At 42.7% G+C, this 22,915-nt stretch overlaps 1 protein-coding gene across 3 annotated transcripts in view; it reads right to left on the reverse strand.

Annotated features, from left to right (window-relative positions):
- Positions 1-20,765, reverse strand: part of FUT8 (fucosyltransferase 8) — a 138,768-nt gene extending 118,003 nt beyond the window's left edge. The window contains exon 1 of one of the 3 annotated variants that reach the window (XM_074823937.1): positions 20,489-20,765. The gene's annotated coding sequence lies outside the window, so the exon portion shown is untranslated. The remainder of the gene's footprint in view (positions 1-20,488) is intronic. The other 2 variants (XM_074823934.1, XM_074823938.1) reach the window with 2 other exon arrangements.
- Positions 20,766-22,915: the final 2,150 nt, after the last annotated feature.

Genomic DNA, 22,915 nt, shown 5'->3' on the forward strand with positions numbered 1-22,915 from the left:
CGACACCTCCCAATATTCCCCAAAGACAGGTCACTGTTGTTCAGGGTCCCCAGCCCTACATTTTTCACTTTACAAAGTTTCATGTATGTTAAACTGATATTGCTAATACGTTACACACTTGCATGATCAGTGCAAATTTGGGGAAAATTTGAGAAAACACTGCAAGCACTGGACCTCTCTTAGTTCTCTCAAATCCAGGAAAACATATGTTTCTTTTCCCCAGAGTCCCATTTCTTCTCAGCCATGTGAAGTGCCATCTGTGCTTCCCAGCGCGGCAAGCTGAAAATCTGCTGTAACTCATATCACCAGTGAGCAAATTAAAGGCAAAGACTGTCCTCTTTAATAGCAAGACTTACAAATGACAATCTAGATCATGGCTCCAAAGTGGTAAGTAATGAGCATGGTTAGTAGGTCATAGGGAGGAAAACATGGCAAACAGTAGACTATCTTCAGAGCTTCCTTGATCTCTGTCAACTAATGTAAAAACTATAGGAATAAAACAAGAGTAGCTGGAAGTCTCAGAAAGTAAACAAAAATATGACTCAACTGACACAACACATTTAGTGGGATACTACATAAAGTTAGAGGGCATACTTGGCTCAGGAAGGACAGATATAGATGGCAGAGCAGGAAATCTTGTCTTGAATATCTAAGGTTTGTATACTTGTTCTGAGATCCAGAATGCAACAGAAGCCAAGCACTCCACATAACATTAAAATGAGAAAGTTACAGCGAGAAGGAAAGTAGATGTCTTATAAATTACCAAACAAGAAAATTTAAGTGGATGAGGGTTTGTAGGGACTGTTGAGAGAGGTTGTTTGTTTCTTTTTGGTTCTTTAGTTTTGTTGGGATTTTTTTCCTAGAGAGCTAGCAGAATCATTCAAAGCACAAGATTTAATATTAATAATTCACAGGATAGGCCTTTCAGGAAGCAGATCATAGATATAACTGAGTTGACCTCTAGCTGGTAACTGGCTTGACTATTGACTTTACAAAAGTTAGCCTAAAAGGTTACATCAATATACTAATGCCTGAAACTTCTCCAGACACTGAAATGCAAATCATTATGTTAGAACAAGCCCTGAAATACTTTTGATAAAGGCCAACTGCACTCTTCCAACCTCTGGGAACAGTGTGAGGTTTATCACATGGCCGGGAAAACTTCCACATGGCACTGCGCATGCAGCTACCTGCTTTGAAGGCTGAGAGATTAAAAGAAAGGAGAAATCTCAATCCATGCCAGCAGTCCTCAATACCAGACAATGTCCACTTTATTATTGTTGACACAGTCAAAAGGGATTTGAAATCAAACCGGCTTAAGGAAACAAAAACTAAGTGCAGATAAAGTCTGGAGGAGTACACAAAACTAAGAAAAGGGGCAAGTAGTAACCATCTTTAGAAATTTAAAAAAAAGAATGAGGAAATTTAGAGGCAAGAAAATCACACAGAGAGAACACTCACTCTAGACACAGGCTACTGAAAGAAAAGACTGAAAAAGCTGTCAGAAAAGCCCAATCAAGAAAGTTCTTCAGTGAGAAAACAGAAAACACAAGGAAGAAATAACAGCTGAAATGCTGGCAAAACCTGTTCTCTTGAAATAAGGTCAAGAAACTCAAGAAGAAACTCAAGAAGAAACAAACCTCTGTTTGAATTTGAGGAAGGAAGTCGTGCGGTACAGCCTCATGATTGTTATGGGTTACAGTAATTAGTTCAAAAGAGAAAGCCTATCCTATCAAAAGACAAGGCTATGAATACAATGTTTGACAGTCCCAGGAAAAAAAAAAAAAAAAGCAAGATCTAAATCAGCAAGCTTCACAGAAGACGACAGACAGTATCATGCATGTCACCAAAAAACAACTGTGATGTTGAAAACACAACAAAAAGGAACATGGCTGTAAGTCATAAAGAAAATCTATTTTGTTTCTATTTCATAATTATATAACAAAGCTAGAGGGCCTTGCTATTAATTATGAGGGATTATTTTAGACTGTGGGATTTAATTCAGCCTATCAACCTTCAGACAAAGGAGATAAAGTTTTTTTAAAAATAAAAAAATATATACCTTACTACCCACTGCAAATACCAGCTACAGCTACAAATACCACTACTCAGTCTTTTAGAGTCAGAGAATTTATATTGAGAGGTGAACACACAATACCAACAGAATTACTAAGAATCCTTTATGTATGTACTGAAACAAATCATGTAGCAGCAGATTAAAAGAAACAAACAGCATCTTCTATTGTGCCTTAGATGCCTACCTGCTTCCTTCCTCTTTCTTTTTTTAATTCCTTCTTAAAAAGGTAACTTCCTCAAACCTGCCCACAGTGAGCACACAGGTTGATATTGCTTGGAAATTATACTGGGAATTCATACATAATTTCATCTTTCATTTTAAGTTTTTTGAACAAGAACCAAATAAAAATCATAGCATTTTATCATAAAGTCTATCATCAAACAGCTTGAGTGACTCTGCTTTTATTAACTGATTGGTCAAATAGCAGTAAGGTGACATAAACAAGATAGTGGTCAACTTCACTGCTGTGATTCAGAGACACACCAGCAGCTGTGCAGATTTCAAAGATGGTATCAATTTCATACCGCTGCCATTGCTGCTCCGTGGGAAGGCTACGAACAGATGCAAGCAGTGTTCAGCATCCAGGAAGCTGAGAAAAAAGGAAGCCACAACACTGCTTCCCTTGAGGCGAGACAGCACTGCAGCTTGGTGTTTATCAGACACAGGCTAATCAAAGGTAGATCTTCAAACAAAGGTCAAGAAGACTATCAAAGCTGAGATTCTAGCAATTAAGATCAAAGAAGTGGTCAGGGATTTTCAATAAGAAAAACCTGAAAGACCGTTTTGAAATTTGTATGTTAGGTGGCTGGTGGTGCCTGATAATGAAGGAAGCTGAAAATTTGTATTGAATATAATTCCATTAGCATGAATATTACACAAAAAAAATCCGCAATTTATATATTTCAGTACACCAGAAAATGCATTTGAAACTATTCCTCCATATTATGCACTGAGCTTTATAGAGCCTAAATGTTAGAGAAAAAAGTACTATGGTACATTTCATTTCAGAGAGCTTTCAGGTATTTTAAGTTGCTCAGATTTTGAATAATTTTTGATGCATCTTTTCCCTGAGCATGCTTCACCTCAACCACAATAAAATAGTGTGATATTAAGAAGAGACTATTGCTAAATGCATGCACGAAGGTTCCTCCTGAAGTGGTTCTCTTATTTTGTTATCTCCCACTTTTACTATCCATTAGGCAATCTTGCATTCCCCTCTTAATCCTCTGATGCTTAATTTATGACAGAAATTTTTAGAAAATTATACACACGTCTTCCCTACTTAGGGATAAAAAGCAAATACCATCTTTAAAGTTACACGTTGAGTTTAATCAAGCTGAATTTCATCCTTTTATCTCTTTCAGTCTATAACGTATGAAAGAAAGCAACAGACTCACTGCAATGAATCTACTGTGGGTTAAAGGCTCCACACAGAGTTTTTCATTCATTCCTAAAACAATATACATTGGTAGTAATTCAGGTTTCCCTACACTATCCAATGACTGTGGTACAAGCTACCCTATGTGACCAGTATTAGATATAATCTAGTATTATTATATAGTTTTGTATATATATGTATGTATAATATGGATATATATAATCTATACTATATATATAAGCTAGTTTTCATACAGCAAAGAACTTCATAAATTATACCAAGCATCACTTCAGTTTTCCTTCATAAAAACAGCTTCACTTAGCCATAGATCACCCTTTCCCACAGCAGTCAGGAGGTGCTTACAGACACGATGCAAACAAGACAAGGCAGTACTCAAACACCAAGGGATACAGAATCGTGAAACTGGGTTTTCTGCTAAATCCTGATCCCTGTAAGAGGACAGCAGGAAAGGAAAAGGCAGTATATGGAAGAACTCCAGGAAGCATGAAAGAAAAAACACTGAGACAATGTTAAAAAACATTGAGATGTAATCTTAAGCTTGACGTAAAAGCACATTTCGTAGTAGCTTTCACTATACACATAGTTTTACAGAGATACGGTTTGACATCAGTGCTGTCCATCACTGAACTCATTAGAGAGCCTACTGGATAAAGAACAAACTTGTCACTACGCTTCATACATCTCCATCAGGAAATAGAAAGTCTAAAGCTGAAAAAGAGCAAGATAAAAGATAGCTGAGACAAAATGTTTTGTTGAGGCTCAAACTGCATCCTCAAGAACTGATGACTCTTCCTTCCAAATATCTTTTGCTGACATGCTGACCGAATAACTGTCACCAATTCCACATAGGTAGTAAGTGCAGCTTCGGGAAGACAGGCCCCTGCAATAGTATAAATGCCATTAGAAATCACAGTTTGAAAGACGGTATTTCATTTTGGTTTACCACATTCCAGCAGAAACTTTTCATACCGATATATGTGCTACTAATACACCACAAAAAGTATTTACATGATTATTCTCAAATACTGTCACACTGTATTTTGGGGGTTTTTTAATGTTAGTACATACTAACTGTGCACACCTGGGACTATCCACCTTCAAAATAATAGTAAGTCTTCACACAGCTCATCTAAACACAGCTAAAGATTTCTCAGATGGGAATCCACAGTTCACAGCACTTTTTTCTCTACAATCACAGTTGATGTAACATATAAATAAAAAAATGCCATAATCTAAGGGCTCTGAGCTTTAGATACCCCTCAACACCAGGTGATGGCAGTTAATAAACGCCACATAGATGCAACATTTTCAAGCAACAACCAAGAAAAGAACTGTCCAAAGGAACATTCCATACGCTTCCATCCCAAAGCACTTATGATTTCAAAAAGCTCAGTTAAAGCTATTACCTCTTTTGATAAGGCATGTCTAAGCCAGATAAAGAAATAATCAGTCTTCTTGTGGTTGCTTCTGCCAGGGAAGGTAAGAAGTTTAAGCAGCAACAATACTACATTTGTAAGAGACTTCAGGAGAAAAGCCACTAACAAAGGTTATCAATCTAAAGATACCTTGCTTGTTTATGACTTTGAAGAGCACTTTAATAACAGAAATGGCACAGAGAAACATTAAGTACACAAGCAATTCTTTACTGTCCTAGAAGTCAGATCAATGGAAACCCCCTCAATAAATGGAAAACTGTACTGGCTAAATATGTTTGACTTGCAGGTGCCACTGAATTACACCCACTATTTAAAAATATCTCAGCAGGAAACAATAATCTTCATGAACTCCCAGGATGCACCTTTGCTGCCTAACACTGTGAGCATATTGCAACATTTCACATCAGTGTCATGAGAATATTTAAATAAACATTTAAAGACTGTGAAAAAGTGTTTCCATGTTTATGCTAGCTATATAAACATTAAGAAAGTCAGAGGCTGTTCAGAATCTGTATGCACTTTTGAAAGAGCACTCTGAAGTTAACAAAATACAATTCTGCTTACTATTTTTCACATTTCTTTTCAAAACTAACCATGTAACTGATACCTTCGTTAACATTTCTGATGGAACACGAAACCATATCTCCATCTACTAGCCCAGATTTTTAGAAACATAAAAAATTAAGTCATATAAAATCTATAAAAACAAAAAGCCATCAAGATTAATCATTTATTTTCCTAAACACATTCAAAACATCATTTGGATGCCTTAACCAACATGGCATGACTTGACAATAGCTGAAAATCTTTACTATATTGTATCATAGCCAATTCTATGCTTGTCTGCTAAAATACATAATTATTTCTGAAATCTCTAAGGAGAGGGATCTCTGCCTGAGAAAGCACGATGTTACTTAACAAAGAGCAAACCTGGAATCTACCAGGTCAAAATACTATAGAAGGGACACCCAGAGTTAACAAACCAGTAAAATTTATGTAATATTCAAGGACCGTCTAAGATTATATATCAAAGATCTATTGGGGGGGGGGGGGGGGGGGGGAATACATGTCACATCAACAAAAACTGCAGATAAAAAGGATTTATATTTAATCTTTTCCAAATGACAACTGATGTCAACATGACACAAGAAGTTGGATGAAAGGGTAACTTCATGACACGTGAAACTCAAAAGACTGAGTTGTCCAAATTACTGTCCAGAAGGAATAGCATCCTTAAGTACTGAGTGCAAGCTAATTTCAACAAGTCAGCATAAATTCACGGGCACTTAACCTGAGAATTCAGTTAAAACTCCCTCAAAAAATAAACAACTTTCTCAAGTAAAAATATAGAAAATACTGCAATTATATCTTCAGGTAAACTAATGAGACACTCTGATTTAAAAAAAGGAAGTTCAGTCATTCTGCTTACCTGAACAAGATGACATCATCCCTGTAGAAATGCTCTACTGCTACCTACCAGTTCCCTACTTTTTGCAAAGCCAATACTAGTTATCGAACAATTCACTTGGCTATAGCCAATAGGTCTAACACAGCATAAAAATTCCTTTACAGTTATTACAATTGATGACAAAAGCATAGGAACATCAAGCCCCATTACATGTTAATGTATTTATCAAATGTTATTTCAACAAGACTAACCATAATTGCAAAAATTGCCAATCAATAATCAGAATTCTGTTATACATTCAGACCTTCAGCAATTACATGCCTCAGCCATTTTGACTAATAGTTTTGTGCTCCCTCTATCCTCATAACTCATTTAGCCCTTTCTCAGGTCTACTGCTTTCCACCCTGCATCTGACATAAGGTGAAGAATATTGTACATCCTCAGATTCTTTCTGTTAATTAAAAAAGAGCAAGGCTCTGACAGAGACAGGACAATGGAAAGAAGGTGATAGGTATATGAAGACCATTCTATTAAATACAGAATCATTCCTAGTGTTTATGCAAAAAATAACAAAATGCTTGTAGAAAGCATAACTGAGACCCAGGAAGCCATTTTGCAATTAAGACCCATACACAGCTTAAACTCTAGTGACCTGTATGCTCATGAGATGAGTAGTCTCAATACTGGCTTTGGAACAACTGTATTTTTGGAATCCAGTCTCAACTACAGGGAAAAAACTGCTCAATGCCAACACAAGGGCATCCTCCCTTGAGAAAACACACACCAAACCACAACATCACAATGAATCACAGAATGGGTGAGGTCAGAAGGGACCTCTGGAGGTCACCTTGTCCAACACCCTGCTCAAGCAGGGTCACCTAGAGCCAGTTGACCAGGAACACGCCTGGATGGCTTCTGAGTAACTCCAAAGATGGTGACTCCACAACAACCTGTCTAGACAACCTGTGCCAGTGCTCAGTTACTCTCACAGTGAAAAAGTTGTTCCATTTGTTTAGACCGAACCACCTGTGTTTCAGTTTGTGCCCATTGCACCATCAAAATGAGCCTTGGCTTTGTCCTCTTTGTACCCTCCTGTATTGATCCTGACCGAGAGACAGTTGCACGTTTAGGAGTTAGTAATCCACATAACAGTTAACTTGAGTAGGCACAGGCCTGTGCTGTGCTGCACAAACTCCTTGGCTGCAAGTTAAACTCAGCCAGCTAATCGTAACAGAAAAGTCTGCAAGCAGTTCCCCCTTGGTACTGACGATTATGTCACCTGTGTGGACTTGCCTTTATCTCAAAGTGCAGCAAGAATTTCTCACTAGAACATCCTCTAGGAATAGAGTTGTTTTCTTGTAAGTGAATTAATTAATAGCTTGAATGACCAGGAGGGAGAGCTTCTCTCCACAGACAGGATCTGCTCTGCTCCGCACACTGCACTGGGGGAAAATCCATCTGAGCTCTGTCTGGTGCTGCAAAAACACAGGGTGCCCAGCACTGGAGGGATACAAGATTTACCCACTATCTAAATTTCTCTTCTTAGTCTGCCTTATTAAAGCAGTTATCTTATAAAGCCATTTGCTGCTGGGCCTTTCTTACCGAGATCCAGAAGGTATGCTGCATTGTGTCTCTCTTACCTCACCCCCACTCCATTACACCCCGTCAGGTATTTATATACATTGATAAGATTTCCCCTGAGCCTTCTCTTCTGCAGACTGAACAGTCCCAGTTCTCTCAGCCTTTCCCCATAGGAGAGATGCTCCAGCTCCTTCATCATCTTTGTGGCTCTTTGCTGGGCTCTCACCAGTCTGTCCATGTCTCTCCTGCACTGAGGAGCCCAGAGCTGGACACAGCACTCCAGGTGTGGCCGCACCAGTGCTGAGCAGAGGGGAAGGATCACCTCCCTCAAACTGCTGGCAACACTCCTCCCAGTGCAGCCCAGGATACTGTTAGGCTTTTTAGCCACAAGGGCACATTGATGGCTCATGTTCAAGTTGGCATCCACCAGGAGCCCCAGGTCCTTTTCTGCAAAGTTGCTTTTCAGCCAGTCGGTGCCCAGCAAATGGAGTTGTTCCTCCCCAGGTGCAGGACTTAGCATTTCCCCTTGTCAAACTTCATGAGGTTCCTGTCAGCCCATTTCTCCAGCCTGTTGAGGTCTCTCTGAACAGCAGCACAACACTCTGGCATATTAGCCACTCCCCCCAGTTTTGTGTCATCAGCAAACATGCTGAGGGTGCACTCCATACCCACCATCCAAGTCATTCACAAAGATATTAAACAGGACTTGACCCAGTATAGACCCCTGGAGTACACTGCTAGTTACTGGCCTCTGACTACATGCCACTGATCGCCACCCTCTGGGCCCAGCCATCAAGCCAGTTTTCAATTCACCTCACTATCTGCTCATCCAGTCCATACTTTACTAGTTTCTCTATGACAATCTTATGGGAGACAGCATCAAAAGCCTTACTGAAGTCTAGATAGACAATACCCACTGCTCTCCCCTTGTCTACCAAGCCATTCATTCATGACAGAAGGTTATCAAAGTTGGTCAGACATGACTTCCCCTTGGTGAATCCATGCTGACCACTTCTGATCACCTTCTTGTCTTTCACGTGCCTGGAAATGGTTTCTGGGATTAGTTGTTCTATCACCTTCCCTGGGATCAAGGTGAGGTTGACCAGCCTCTAGTTCCCTGTGTCCTCCTTCCTGCCTGTCTTGAAGACAGGAGTGACATTTGCTTTCCTCCAGTCCTTGGGCACCTCTCCCAGTTGCCATGATTATTCAAAGATTATTGAGAGTGGCCTTGCAATCGTTGACTCTCCATATACTGTCTATATAGCCAAGAAAACAACTTACATAAGGAAAGAAAGAGAGTAGATTGTCAAAACACAAAAAATGCCTTTACAAAAGAGCAGTGAACTCAGGTAGCCCCATAATATGGAGCATTTTCTGGGAAAAATGGCATGAGTGTTCCCTGCTTAAATACCAGAACTATAGAGTGAGAGAACACAGAGAAACCCTCAAAGAGCAATGAGAAAAAATTGCCACATAGCAAGAATGTGACCAGACCAACACTGGAGACACGCATCTGGCTAATTAATCCACTTAGGCACACAAATCTGACAGTTCCCCTTCTATACTCGGAAAGAATGAGTAAGCCCAGCCTAAACAGCCACAGCATTCAAATAGTGAACCTGAGGTTGATACAGTCGGAGTAGATGTACTCACAGTCTACATAAGAAATGTGCCCTGAAAGGCAAAGTCCTGGAAGTCCTAACCAAAAATATAGTTGGTCACAAAATTGTAACTGTCTCTACAAAGCAGGGACAGCAGGATCTTACCTCATGTAGGACTTCAGAAAACAGTGAACTTGGAAGCAAGCAAAAATCAATGTTCTGTAAAATGGTATCTCAATCTCATTCTGTGGAGAGTCTAGGATCAAAACATCTCTGTCTGACTGATACCAGCATATCCTGTTACATCTCAAGACATGGTTTTATGACCTTACGGTCAGATTTCAGTACTTGGGATACTTCCTATTCTTGGCCCAATAGCTCGAAGCAACTAGGGGTACACCAGAGAGACGTGTTCAGCGTGCCTGAGGATAAACTCCAAGCAAGTGATTTCATGCACACACATAAAGAGGTCTGAAGAGCTATCAACTAAGTGGAGACAATGTTCTCTCAGCACTTCTGTAGACACTGAATCTGCAGAATTATTATCTATTATTGCCTATGCATGACACTGCAATACGTTGTACAGGAAAATCAAACAAGCATTTTAAATTACGCTGACCTCTCTGTATCTTATATGTATGCCTAGCTCCTCAAGAGACCAACGTTTCTTTGCTCTAGGTTATACTGAACCCCTCATCCTATAAGAGCACTATCCATTGTAATCACACAAAAAAGAAGGATAAAAGGCCTTTCTCACATGCATTCCAAGGGTACAGATGCCACTGAAGGAAAAAAATTACATTAGAAGAAACCATCAACAACCTGCTAAGGGACAGCATCCCCTGCTCTCTAGGAAGTACACAAAGCACACTCACATCTGCAGAGTTTGATGATGCTGTCCTAGGGTGCAATGTAAGCTCTCATAGCACCCAAATTGCCATCCATCTTTACAGCCTAGTAGGGCAAACTTAAGAGCATTGATAGCTAGTCTAGCACCACCTCACTGAAGTTAAAAATCAACAAATGTTGCAGAAAGAACATCTAGCAGTTCAACCCAAAATCCAGGGTGCTGAATAGGCATCTGCAATGAAGAACAACTCAAGGAGAACATCTTTCAATACCAGTGTGTCCTAAACAGTGGGCCACATCAGGAAAAAGCTGTAATTCATACTGTCCTAACTGCTATAACTTGAAAACACACCAAGCAATGCACAGATCAAAAAGTAAGATATTGTACTGTTTAAAAATAAATAAATATTGCCAACAAAGTGAAACAGACTTATTTAATGAACAGAAACGTGAAGACACATATCCAAAATATTGTAAACTGTGAGCAAGTCTCTCCAAACATTTCAAAAAGCTAAAAATCCCAGACCACAGAAAAAGGAAGTGCAGAGACTATCTAAGCATACCAAAGCATGGCACAATACCACAAAGGTGTCTCAGTGAAACAAAACCATAAGGGGGGGGGGGGGGGGGGGAATTTATTTTTTTTTTTTTTATATTTTTCTTCTGTGAATTCAAACCTTGCCGTAAATAAGGAACAAATGCTTGCTTAGGCAGCTAGAGAAACTAAAGACATAATGTGCCCTGCCATGAATGGTCTTACACAGCTTGGGGTAGGCGAAAAGCAAGAGAGAGAAAAGAGACCATCAACGCACTACATATATTGCAACAGCAAAAACTATTCAGTCTCAAGCATACAGTCATCTAATGTGTGTCAAACAGAGGAAGTTGCTTAGCAAACACACAAAAAGAGACAAGATGTCAGCTAAGTACAGCGTATCAGAAACCTGTATACATGCTTCAGGAACATTACATATTTTATCATCACAAATAAAGGCACAGAGCTAAAGGTGAAGGTTCCACGCAGCCTGAGAGCTCACATTCTGAAACAGGTCACTTGGTCAACAGAAAGCTCCTTACAGGCAAAGAGTTTAAAGAGGAATTTATGTAATTGAATACACTAATAATTTAAAGAACTCATTTTTTTAAAAGAACATTTTATGAACTGTTCAATAAAGAGCATGTCAGATAAATACTTTAATATTTATTACATACATGCACATAAACACCTCCAAAAAAATAAAAAACCCTCCAAAAAGCTTGACAAATGTATTTGTACCCATACAAATCAGACTTATCATAAAAAGTTACTATGACACTGTGCAAGTTCTAATCAAATTATGGTGAAGTTAAACCTAAGTAATTTAAGAAACTAAAGATGAACATCTACTGTTATTTTACAAAACCTTTTGGAAAAAGCAACGCTTTGAAAAAAAGTTTAACACACAGCCAGTCAGAATTAACTTCCATAAAATATTCACAGCAATGTTCCACAAGCTTCTAAAACAGTCTTTACCTTGCAGAATTAATAATGTCATGGTGATATTCATTGCTATTAACTGTCAAAACTAACAAAAGAAATTCTCTAATAATACAGAAAATTATTCACCTTACTGCTATAAGGTTATGAAGCAAACATATAATGAAAGCACTCCTAAAAAGCATTTACATTCAAAATATTGCTACCATAAAGCAATCGTAGCAGCACAAACTTCACCAAATTCTAGAATGACCAATACCTGAAGTGTTTAATTTTCTTTTTAATAAATTATGTAAATTATGCTTTATTAACATGTAATATTTGAAGGAACTATGTAAAATGGTTGATTCACTGAAAACTAAGCTTTGCTACAGAAATCACCACTTGTCTTAGGGAAGATCCCTAAAAACTACAGGTTAGCAAATACAAATGAAGGGGCAAAAACTGCAGAAAAGGGTCATTGAAAGATTTCATCCTGTAGCATCTCATACTTGAATAACAAAAATAAAAAATAAATGTAAAAAAAAAAAAAAAAGATCCCCAGCCTGTCATTTAACAGTAGCTCTTTGCTACATGCAGCTCTTCCGATATGAAGACTTGTAGTCAAAGGTGGTCTTATAACAGTTACTGGGCTCCTCCTATCTTAGGACTGCTTCTTCTCCTTTATTTGTTCCCCATCCCCACTCTGAAAATGTGGAGGGGGAGGAAGGGAGAGGAGAAAAGAAGAAACAATCATGTGAGGGAACTAGGATATCATGTATTTGAGGGGGGAAAAAAAAACCAACATCAGAATTGATTGCAACTGATTTAACAGGTAGTCAGAAAATCACCACCTTGAAATGATGTATTACAAGCTGCATAATATGAATTTACATACATATCATGACAATGACCCAGAAAGATCACCTATTTTTAAGGCTGTCTGATACTTCCTTGTAGAAGATTCATTTTTCAGTTTCTTCTAAGTTGCCAAAGGCTTTCCAAGATGACCCATTCCGTGCCAGCTGTCCATGTCAAAGCTGAGCTACTTCAGCGTTTTCACTGTATGCTAAACATATTTTTCCCCTTTCCAAGGAAAGCTACAGAAAAATACACTTTTGCCCTATTACAGAAGGCTATTTTTAATTTTAAAAGTTTAATCACTTGCATGCTTTAAGCTCCCCGTGCATCTTTCTACAAGACAGCAAAATGCATATCCTGACACACAAATGATGCTTTTGTCAAGCTCGTTGTGACATTGCTGTTATTGATATGTTATAGCTGAATCAGCTACGCATTCTGTCTGTACTGACTGCCATCTAAGGCTTCTTCTGGGAGTTAAGCATCCACAGTTGTAGACTCAGAGATACAGACATGCAGATGTCTCTAGCCCAACCTCCTGCTCAAAGTCAACTATGAGATCAGACCAGGTTGCTCAACGTTATCGATTTCGGTCTTGAAAACCTCTAAGACAGAGGCTACGCAGCCTCTCTGGGCAACCTCTTACACAGCTTGACTAAACTCATGGAGAGAAAGCTTTTCATTACATCCAGTATGAACCTTCTTTGTTTCATTTTGCAACCACTGCCTCTTGTCCTCCCATCACGCACATCAGTAAAGAGCCTGACTCCATCTTCTCAGTGATCTCCTCAAAAACACCAGCAGGTTGTTATTAGATCCCCATGAAGCCAGCTCTCCTCCAGCTGAACAAACCCAGCTCTCTCAGCCTTTCCTCACAGGGCAGGTGTCCCAGCTCCCTAACCATCTTGGTAGCCCTCCACCAAATTCATTTCTGCTTATCGGTATCTTTCCTGTATTGAAGGTCCCAAAACTGGGCGCAGTACTCTAGATGCAGTCTAATGAGCATCAAGTAGAGAGGGATAATCACTTCCCTCCATCTACTGGCTGTGTTCCTCCTAAGAGCTCAGAATGTTCACAGAATCATGGAACGGTTTGTGTTGGAAGGGACCTTAAAGATCATCTAGTTCCAACCCCCCTGCCATGGGCAGGGACACCTTCCACTAGCCCAGGTTGCTCAAAGCCGCGTTCAACCTGGCCTTGAACACTGCCAGGGAGGGGGCAGCCACAGCTTCTCTGGGCAACCTGTGCCAGTGTCTCACCACCCTCACAGTAAAAAAACTACTTCCTTATATCTAATCTAAATCTACCCTCTTTCCATTTAAAACCATTACCCCTCATCCTATCCCTACACCCCCTGATCAAGAGTCCCTCCCCACCTTTCCTGTACCCCCTTTAAGCACTGAGAGGCCGCTATAAGGTCTCCCCGGAGCCTTCTCGTCTCCAGCTGAACACCCCCAACTCTCTCAGCCTGTCTTCACGGGGGAGGTGCTCCAGCCCCCTGATCATCTTCATGGCCTCCTCTGGACCCGCTCGAGCAAGTCCGTGTCCTTCTTATGTTGGGGCCCCCAGAGCTGGACACAGCACTGCGGGGGGTGGGGGGGTGTCTCATCAGAGACAGAGGGGGAGAATCCCCTCCCTCAACCTGCTCACCACACTGCTCTGGATACAGCCCAGAATACATTGGCTTTCTGGGCTACAAGTGCACATTGCTGGCTCACAGTCAGTTTTCCATCCAATACTACTCCCAAGTCCTTCACTGTTGCCCTTCTTTTCTGCAGGGGCATGCTGCTGCTGGCCCACAGTCAGAGTGCTGTCCACCAGGACCTCTGGTTTCTCCAGCAGAGCTGCTTTCCAGCCAGTCAGTCCTCAGCCTGTATCACTGCAAGGTGCTCTTCCATCCCAGGTGCAGGGCTTTGCACTTGTCATTGAATTTCATAATGCTCTGGATGGGCCTTGTGTTCACAGTGCCAAAGTCCCTCTGAATGGCAGGCCCGTCCTCATTCATGTCAACTATTCCCCCCAATTTGGTGTCATCCACAAGTGCAAGAGTGCACTCTGTCACCATCTCGGGATGAACCCCTGCAGTACCCCACTTGTTACCATCCTCCCTATAGGACACATTAACTACTACTCGCAGAGTCCATCCATCCAACCAGTCTTTTACTCATGTAGTTCTCCATCCACTCGGACTGTAACATCCAAATCTGGATACAATATTGTTGGAGACAGATTTGAAAGCCTTGCTAAGGTCAAGGTAAATGAAATCTGCTATTCTTCCCTCATCCAGAAATTCAGCCATTTTTCCATAGAAGACAATCAGGCTAGTCATGCATGATTTACCTTTGATAAACCCATGTTGATTGTTCCTTATCACTTCCTTCTTGTGTGCTGGAACGCATTCCAAGAACGCCCATGCCCTTATTTTCCCAGAGATGAAAAGGAACCTAGCCAGCTTTGTAGCTCCTCGGACTGTATTTTGGCCTTTTTAGAAGGGTGCAACACATGCCCTTCTCCAGTCATCAGGAAGCTCTCCTGCTATCCAAGATGTTTCAAGGATGATGAAGAGGGACCTTACTGTGACTCTGAACAGCTCTGTCAACATCCTCAGTCACAGTCCAGTTGGCCACATGGACTTGTATGATTCGAGCTCTCTCAACAGTCCCCGACTCAATCCTCATCCACTACTGGTAGCTACTCTCTGCAAACCCTGCCACTAAGCACAGAGGCCTGGGACACCTTCTTGGTGAAGGGTCACTAAGGAAAAGAGGGGAGGGCATTGTGTCCCTCAACTTTATCCGTGTCACTAAATGACACATCACATTCAGAAAGAAGCCCATGTTTTACTTGTCTAGCTTTTTACTACTAAAGTACTAAAAGAAACTCTTCTTGCTGCACTTGACCGCCCTAGCAAGTGTCATCTCTGGGTGATCACTGGCTCTCTTGATGTCATCCCTACATACCAGGACAATGTTTCTAAACTTCTCCTTTATAGCCTGTCTCCTTTATAGCCTGCCCACTGCTTGCGTACCTCATTTTTGCACTGGAGCTCAGACATGAGTTCCCTGTTAAGCCAAGCTCATCTCTTGATAGGCCTGCTTGTTTTCCTGAGTAATCACTGGCATCTGAATTGCTTCTCAGTGATATACTGCTGGACCCAGCAAGCACGAAGAGGTGAGCTATGCACATGAACAAAAGGGTGGAAAAGAAGGGGACCAATAGGACTTAACTGAAGAAAGAACTGCAATGTAGAAAAAAATTGATACAGTTGACACAGTGAACAGATTCTTGAATTTGGGATACAGACCAAGTCTGAGATGGGTGAGAAGACTGGTAGGAAAGGCAAAACCAAATTCAGATGAGAGACCAGCTAGGCAAGAAAACCAGAATGAAGTACAACACAGAAGTTGGAAAACTTCAGAAGACAGAACAGGAGCCAGAGGAAATGAAGAACAGAGAGGACAAATCCTAGGCATGATAGAAAACTGGATGTGAAGCTGAGGATAGTGGACAGAAGCCTGAGAGCAGCACACAGGAGTGTGAATAGCTGGACAGGATTCAAACAGTGATAGAATACCGGGATAAACAATTTATTAGTTAGAATCTCCCAGAGCACAGCAGTTCTGGATCTCGGGGAAAAAAAGCCCTTTAGCAAAAAACACGCTGTTTACATGGTGAAAATAGGACTATGATAAAAATTTCAGAATAGGGCAAAAAAGATTGGGACAGGAAGATATTTAAGTAGGTATTACAGAAGGAATAAACAGAAGAACATGCTTATTCCCAGAGCCTGGAATAGAACCCAAGATTCCAGAGTTTCATCACTACTTTGAAACACTTTAAAATCTCAGAAAAACATTCACTGACCATATAATTTGGACCACAGATGAATTACAAATTACTACTATCCACTCTCTGCTAGCTCAAGAGGCAGAAACCTTATGGCAAAATACACAAATTCCAGCCTTTCTAAAGTCATATGCTCTAATGCAATCCCACATGATAGAAGGTTTCCTCCTGTCCATCAGGGTCGCTGTCTTTTTTTAGTCTAGCGTGCTGACTATTTTGTTTACATGCGAAGAATTTATTTTTTTAAACAGATGAGTATGAAAAGCCTAACCCTCATTTAGAAAAAATTACAGTCACATCACAAAAATTAAAGATTATTTGATCTTGTTCTCTGTGCCCTTGTGCACAAGGTACTCTTGCTGTATTACTGAACAAGATATTAAAAAAAAAATTAAATAACAACACTATATAAGGACGTTGCCACATGCACTGCAAATATTGGCAAGTGTGTTGTTAATAAGATAGGTATTGAAGGAAAAGAGAGGAAATTAATATTGTGCCAGAGAACTTGATTTTCTTCTTGTTCCTTGCAAGTAAATCACCTTAAAAAAAAAAAACAAAAACAAAAACAACACACTATCAATGGGAAATCCACTCTTCAAAATTTTGGGACTTTGTATCTTGGGGTTAACATTGCAGCAGATCTAAGTATTTATACATGCAGTCTAAATCAACAGACACCATACTACAAACCAAGCAGTGATGTCTTTTCCAGCATATGCATTCATGGATCCCTGTTAAGGGATCTATAAAAAAATAACAAAAAGAAGCCAGGTTATTGTTAGTAAATTACATAGGGAGACAGACTTTTATGAGAAAACATTTGAGAACATGCAAATCATTAAAACTCTGATAGATTATTTTGAAAAATCATATCATAAAGGCTCTAAATTGGATACTCAACACAAAGGGACACATAACACATCTCCAGAGATTTCTGTGAAAATATTACTAGTGAAACATGCAGGCACTAGAGACTGAAGGTAATGAAACAGCAAAAGAGGAAATTAAGAAGGTACAGTATGAACAGCACATAACAAATACTAAGGCCACACATTATTCAATATCAAGAGAAAAGATTCAATATTGCTCACTGAACACAGTCTATGTCATTCTATGCTATATACTGAAAGAAACATTGTAGGGAAAAGTGTAACATTTAACCATATATTTAGAGGCCAAATTACAGTTCTTTCAAGAGTCCTTAATTCTGGCATTATCATGATTTACGAGAGCTTGATCTTGCAACTTCAAAGTTCTTTGAAGATAGTTTTTGTTGCTTAATAGCAAAACATAGGTGCTATTTCCCTAAAAAACAGAAACATTACTTCATTTGCAGATTATATTCATCATAAGAGATACATATTAATGCAATCATACATCGCATGCATCATCTGCATTTGTTTTCCTTATTGTATTAGAAGTACATTCTATGACCAAACAGCAAGCTTTTGAATGAGTCCAGAAAAAAATTAAGTCACATTTTGCTTTGACACTAGCTCCCCCTCCAGACCAGCCTAAGATTATAGTAATTACTTTTTATTTTAAATTCTGACTCTGCAACAAGATTTAAATACTCAAGTCCAAATCTTCTTCATCTTTATCCCCTTAAATGTCAATGAACAGACTGATCAGATAATGTATATGTAGAATTATCGTTTATTATTTTTTACTGTACATAAATTCCAACACTGAGAAAAATCATTGCGTTTAGAACACATCTGACAGAGAAAGCAGCAATTCTGTACAGCTAGAGAGAGACAAGAATGGACCAAAAAATACAGTTTTTCAGATTAATCTTATGAATAGTCTGCAGTATTTGTAATATATAAACATTTCATTATACAATCAAGGCCCTTTTTGCAGTCCCAATAAAGTGATCATAAACCAGAGATGCCAAAACAAAAGGGAGCCCCTCTGGGGTTTAGTACTATCTTTACCAATTTGCTTAAGGTAAATGAGCTCCATTCTGCTCCAGCAAGTATAGCTAATGTTTTTTTCTTGTTCTAATATTAGCTAGAACTATCTTTTCAGTTGCACAGCTAATGAAACTGCCAAAATTTTAAACAAACGAAAACACAAGAGTAAAAGAGAAAGAAAGCTACAACTTCCAATCTGACTCTCTGTATTTCCCAGTTGTCAGATGTCCTGGCAGCTACATCACTAAAAGAGTGAATTTGCATGATTTAACATTCCAGGTTGATTCCTACACCTCCCTCATTACTGAACTGCTTGCTCAGAAAAGATGAATAATTAATTATACTTTCAACACTGAAAAAAGGTTGTCTCATTAGTTGGTGTTGGGAAATATGCGAACTTTGCAATACGCTAGTTGGTCAGTTTAAGGTACATGTACGTATGAAATCCTAACAAGTACCAGTAAATTTGGCAGTAAGCGTACCTGTAATAAGCAGAGAAACAGACATTACTGGAAATACATCAAAGCATAGTCATCAACTCCTAATAACTAGCTTGTGTTAATTATGGAAGGAATTTTAACAGAGCCTTCTGTAAAACCACCCCAAGCAGCAGCAGCAGCACAGGCAATATTGGCCACTTATTTGCTTTTACCGTTCAGATTTTTCTAAAGTTTATCACAATTTCCAGTGGAGAATGACTTAGGAAAAGAAAGAAAATTAACACTATAAAAATGAAAAAACCTTTTCATGCTTAAACATTCTTTCTGAAGTATTTTCTCCATTAGCTTTCAGTTAATACCCAGGCACTAAAACACTGAATTTTGGGGTAGAGGGAGTAGGTGTGCATACATGTGCAGAAACGTACACATGTATACTGAAACACACACATTTCAGCTGACCTGTATCCTCAGCACATACACACACGCATCAAAAAAAAGGCGCTAAGTGCTAATACAAGATCACTGACAAAGTGTCCTGAACACACGGTTGTTTTCCACATCCACGTATGCACAGCATGTGGATCACGGTGTGCCATGTGTGCACTGAGGGCACAGGGACAGCAGGTACCGCCCCGAGGAACTTGCAGTCTTTCAACAAGCAGTTTTTCAGCTGATGTCTATGTCCAGAGGCTTTTTGGTACAACCCGCACCACAGCATTACAGTTTCTACCTGTTCTTGTACCCCCATGAGCTGCTGAAGGCAGAGGGTCACAGCCTGGTCTTTGGCGAGCATCTGGAACACAGTGGGTACACACTCGCACACACGTGTGAAAGATTTGAGCAGAATTAAGCACAAACTCGACTAGGGGAGGAACCACGAGAGCCTTACCGGTACCAGAATCCAAGATCAAGCCAGTTAAATGCGCCGAAATACGGTAAAGGTCGCCGTGGGAAATGCCCCGGGCAACAACCGATGGCTCTGCACCCTTGTAAGACAAGCACTTCCTCGAGCTACCAGGCGGCCCTGGAGCGCAAGGTCCGCCCGCGAAGCCCACGCTTCCCGTGCGTTTCTCTCTGCCGAAACCAGGCGTCCCCTCGGGCGGCCGCACTTCCCGGGACGAGGAAAGTTGGAGGCCTCCCCCCGCGGCCGCGGCGCACGGGACGGCGGCAGCCGCGCTCCCCGCCGCGGGAACCCCGCCGCCCGCCGCGCTCCGCGGGGCAACGCCGCCGCCCGCGGCTCGCACGCACTTCCCTCCCGGGCCCGGCCCGGCCCCATTGCCGACCGAGGATGCCCCAGCCGCCCGCCAAGCTCCGGCCTCCCCGGCCCCCCGCCGGGCGCAGGGCCCCCGCCGCGCTCTCCGGCGGGCTTCAGGCCCCACCGGCACCCCTCAGGTGAGGGAGCCCGCGGGGAGCCCGGCACACGGCGGGAGAGACCGGCCCCCGCCCCGCCACCGCCACCCCGGCGGCGCCGGTTGCCGAGCAGCACCGGAGTCGCAACAGCGGCGGCGCCAGGCCCGGGGGAGGGATGGGGAGCGCTGGCTGGAGCAGCCCGGTCTCGGCTCGGTACCCGCTTCCCCGCCGCCGCGGCTCCCGCTCAGCCCCCGCATCCCCTTACCCGAGTGCCGGCGCCGCTGGCGGGGCCCGCGCTGCCGTCGCCGAGGGTGCCGGGCGCGGGGAGACGCCGGGGCTAGCGGAGGGGCGGCGAGGGGGAGGGGAGGGCGGGGGGAGTTGAAGCGGGGAGGGGGGGGACGGACGGACAGACACACGCCGCCGTGAGGAGACGGAAGCAGGAACCCGCCGCCGCCGCTTCGCGGAGGAGCCGCCGCCGCCGGCGGACTGAGACGGAGCGCGAGACGCGGGCAGCGCGCGCCGAGGGCGGGGAGCGCCGCGCGAGCAGCTGACAGCGGGGAGCGGCGTACGGCGGGCGGCGCGCGGCCGCAGCTACCGCCGGGGCCCGCCGCGGAGCGCGCGCCCGCGCGCGCGGCCCCGCGAACGCAGTAGGAAGAGCTGCGGCGGCGGGCGCACGCCGGCCGGGGGCAGGCGGCCTATGAGGGCGCGAGATGGGCTGCCGGGGCGCGCTCGTCATCCCGCGCTGGGGCGCGCATGCGCGGCGGGGACAGGCCCAGTCCCGCACTCCCCCGCGCACCGCGCTGCCGGCAGCCCCACAACCCCGGGGTACCCCCGCCGCCACTCCGCACCCTGCACGGCGGCGCCGCGCCGCGCCGCGCTGCCCTTTCTCTGCCGAGCGCGGGGCGGCGGCGTTCGCGGGGAGCGGCGGCCGGCTCTGCCGCTGCGCTGAGGCAGTGGGAGGACGGCCGGAGCCGCTTGGGCGCCCCGGGGGACCCCCCTCCGGCGGGGCCGGCCGCAGCAGCCGGGCAGCGGAGCCGTGTCGGCGGACAGGCTCGGTGCCCGGCGGGCGCTGCTGCCCGCACCGGGCAGGTCCCCGCCTGCAGCGCTATTGCATCGTGCCCGAGGAAGAAGCTCAGTATGGTTGGTTTGATTTTTTTTTTTTTTTTTTTTAAGATAATGATTCCTACAAAGGACAGAAATCTCGCAAGATTTTGTATTAAGAGAGTCAAAGAAGCGCTCCGTGTCCGCGGGGTGAGAGCAGGACTTGGGGCAGGCCTAAGCACCCCTGGCTCGCCTGGCACCTGCGACTTGTTCACCCCTGAGCACCCCTAGCTCACTTGAGCACGTATGACTTGTTCTGCTCCTGTGGCTTAGCAAAACGCATCCTGAAAATGCACATAAATGCAGGTGAACTCGGCTAGATGCAGAATTTCAGGGCATTTAACGTAACTGTAATTTCCCAAGCGCTCACATGGGAAAGCTATACACATTTTCAAAGTTTGTAACGTGCGCTGGGAGTGTTTCGGTGTTCTTGGGAGATGAAATGGCAGTGATGAAGCGGTAGCACGCAGAGTGGGAATCGCAGGAGGAGTGTGTTTCAGTATGCTATGACTTGTGTGAAAGCCAGAGCTGGTAGGGCGGGGTTTTTTGTAACTATCACATCCTTCTTACACCCCCTCCCAGGCTCAGAAGAGCTGTCCTGCTTCTCAGTGGGTCTGTCATGTATTTGTTCACACTTGTCTTCTCCAGCTTGTTCCACAAGCCCTGTTTCTTTTTTTTTTTTTTTTTTTTTTTTTGCCCCAGAACTAGTAAACATTTGCAAATATGCTCATAAGGTCTATGGAAGTGTCTGTTGCTTTTTCACTTTTGACTTCATACATTATGGGTCAGCTGCCTGCTAACATGGAGCTTGGGGCACAGCTGCCGCAAGCATAGTCTGCGGGGCAGAAAGAAGAATTGTAATATTCTGTGCCCATAGCAACCTTCCAGAGAGATCTGGAAACGCAAAAATAATGACTATATCTGTTTTCCCTAAGGTTTTAATTCCTAACTGACAAGACTAGAGATTAGTTTAGAAATTGAAATCGTAAGCACATTGCCAACGGTTGTCAAATATTGAGTTGCTGCTCCTAACCCCTATTACTGTGATAGCTGTTATTATTATAGCTACTAAAAATTATATTGTGATCATGTCTACAAAATTAGTCAAGGATTTGGATTCCAAAACCCGTTGGGTTACGTACAATGTTTACACAGGTAAAAGAACAAAACAGTTGTTTCAAAAGAGCTTGGGGATGTTTTCCATTTGTGATACAAATCCACTAGTGAACTATTGCTAAGGCATGCATAAGAAAAGCTAACTTAGCATTAATAACCTTAAACTTGCTATCCTACCATCCCTTCATGGGAAAAAAACCCCACCCCAAAACCAAAAACAGTGCCACAAATCAAAAACATTTGAAAAGTCTAAATAGATGCAAAAAAAGGCTAAAAGTGAATGCAGGGAAGGGAAGGGAAGGAAGTCCCCATCCCTCGAAGGGTTCAAGGCCAGGTTGGACAGGGCTTTGGGCAACCTGGGCTAGTGGAAGGTGTCCCTGCCCATGGCAGGGGGGTTGGAACTGGATGGTCTTTAAGGTCCCTTCCAGCCCAAACCATTCTGTGATTCTAAGCTGCATCAAGATGATCCAGAAAG

Source organism: Strix aluco, chromosome 4 (assembly GCF_031877795.1).
Source record: "Strix aluco isolate bStrAlu1 chromosome 4, bStrAlu1.hap1, whole genome shotgun sequence".
NCBI lineage: Eukaryota > Metazoa > Chordata > Aves > Strigiformes > Strigidae > Strix > Strix aluco.